This window comes from Gavialis gangeticus, unplaced genomic scaffold, assembly GCF_001723915.1.
Source record: "Gavialis gangeticus isolate Ggan-Ray unplaced genomic scaffold, GavGan_comp1, whole genome shotgun sequence".
NCBI classification, from domain to species: Eukaryota; Metazoa; Chordata; order Crocodylia; family Gavialidae; genus Gavialis; species Gavialis gangeticus.
Window position 1 is genome coordinate 212083133 of NW_017729032.1, and position 2253 is coordinate 212085385.

General features: G+C 60.0%; 1 protein-coding gene across 3 annotated transcripts in view; it reads left to right on the forward strand.

Annotated features, from left to right (window-relative positions):
• The first annotated feature begins 949 nt into the window (after positions 1–949).
• Positions 950–2253, forward strand: part of ERG (ERG, ETS transcription factor) — a 326982-nt gene continuing 325678 nt past the window's right edge. For 2 of the 3 annotated variants that reach the window (XM_019525073.1, XM_019525077.1), the window contains exon 1: positions 1145–1218. The gene's annotated coding sequence lies outside the window, so the exon portion shown is untranslated. Of the gene's footprint in view, positions 1096–1144; positions 1219–2253 lie in introns of those variants that run through there. The other variant, XM_019525075.1, reaches the window with a different exon arrangement.

A 2253-nucleotide genomic window follows, 5' to 3' on the forward strand; every position in this document is an offset into this window, starting at 1 on the left:
GTGTGTGTGTGTGTGTGTGTGTGCGCGCGCGTGTGTGTGCGTGTGTGTGTCCGTGTCCCCCCCCCCCATTATTTTGGCAGACTTTTCGGAATGTCTGGGCGCTCAGGGCTCTGCTTCACGGACCAGATTTCTGAAGCAAGAAAAAGAGAAAGTTATAGACTCAACCACAGAAATGTAAACATGTCTGCAGCTAAAATAACTCCGCGCTCATTGAAAACACTCCTCGCTCACAATCAGACTTCTGTGCGCTCGGCGCAATAAAACGGCATGTTAATAGCCACCAATTAATCCATTATGTAGCCCTGCTTGACAAAACGGAGACGCTTTTTCATCGTCATCATCGTTATCATCCTTATTATTTAATTAAAGGAATACGCCTTGGCGTTGGTTTTGTCCCCGTCCCGTCCCCCCCTTTTCTCCTTCCCCCTCTCTTCCTCGTGCGCTGCCTCCCGGCACCTGGCACGGGGCGGCGGGACAGCGAGCCCGGCGGGGCGGGCAGGACGGACCCCGCGGTAAGCCGCGTCTTGCAGCCCCGGGGAGGGGGCGAGGAGGCTTCAAAGCACTGGTGCGATGCACAGCACTTCCCAATGCCCCCCTCCCCCTCCCCCCCCCGCATTGGCTGCCTGCTTTCAAGAGGAACAAGAAGTTGCAAGAAGAAGGTCCTTTCACTTCCTCAGCTCTGGATGTGCCCCCCCCGCCCCCTTCCTTGCCAGGCGCAGCCTCAGCCCCTTCTTTGAATCCCAGATCTTTTTCTTCCGAGAGTCGCGGGGGGGTGGGGGGACCCAAACCCCGGTTCTCTTCCAAGCTTTCGGGTGCAGGGGACGTGCCTTGCCCTGGAGGCGGGGCAGTACGCGGGGACGTGCTGCCTCACGAGGCTCTACATGAGGGGGGCGCTTCTCCTCAGGTCAAGTTCAAGTCCCCCCCTCGGAGGGCGTCCTCCCCCAGCCCAGCCTCCCTGCGGGTGGGAGGGAGCCCGGGCGGGCAGCGAGGGAAGAGCCTCGGGCTTGGCGGCTGCCCTCGTCCCGGATTGGCGAGAAAGAAAGAGCCTCATTGAGCCCGGGGCCAGGGCTATGGGCTGAGCCCGCTCCGCCCGGGGTGAGTCAGTGCGCGGCTGCAGCCCGGCGCTACCCCCCCTCCCCTCCCCTCGCACACAGGCGCGGGCGCCGGCGGCGGCCACTGCCTGCTCCCCCTGCCCTGGATTCGGCCCGGCCCGGCTCGGTAAGTGCCTCCCTCTCGCGGGGAGCAGCCCGCAGCTGGGACTGGCTGGGGAGCGGGGCAGGGAGCTGCCGGGACGGGGGCAGGGGGCTGCAACAGGCTGCCCGCACGAGTGGGGGAGCCTCCATCCTTAGGAGGGCTCGAAGACCCCGCTAGACAAAGCCTGGGCTGGGCTGGTCCCGCTTTGAGGCCCATCTGCTTTCCTAGATGTGAGGGCTGGAAGGGAGCTGGCAGGGTCATGGGGTCCGCCCCCCCCCCCCCCCACAAGGGGCAGGGGTCAAATGATCCCAGCAAGATAGGCAAGTAAGGCATCCAAGTGCTTCTTGAAGGCATCTAGAGTAGGTGCCTTGCGCTGCCTCTGGGGCGGGGGGGCGCCACCTTCGGGGGGAGTTTTCCAGGCCCAGGGGACTGGGACAGTAAAGAAGTGTTTCCTTATGACCAGCCTAAAAGGGTCCTCCTCAAGAATTTGTGACTGTCGGACCTAGTCCTCCCATGGGGTGCTCTGGTGAACAGGCGTTCCCAGTGCACACCCCTTATATACTTGCAGGCTTTGGACTAGATGACCTCCTGAGGTCCCTTCCTGCCCTCCTTTTTGAGGATATTGGGATCCCATGAAGTTTCTTGGCTGTGGAGCACAGCCTTACTTTCCAAACATTGTATGGCAGGAGCTGTTAAGTTTCCTTTAAGGCATGTGCATGGTTTGAAGGGGGGTTCACAGCCTTGCTGTCCACAGCATCACTGGAGGTGAAGCTAGTGCAGAGGATTCCCCCCATTTCCTGTGGCCAGGCAGGTCATCCTGATATCCCTCCTCCCTCTTATGAATTTAATATGTGGCAGTAGAATGGGACGATTATTTTGCCTGGCTTGGACTAAAATGCTGCAACCCCCTCCCCCCCAAACAGCAGAAGCTGTTAAGTTTCCTTTAAAGCATGTGCAAGGTTGGGGGGGGGGTTGCACAGCATCACCCTAAAATGTGTCCTCCAAGGGATGCCAAGCACTGCCAAGGGAGAAGAGACTCTTTGGACCTCCTTGGTACTT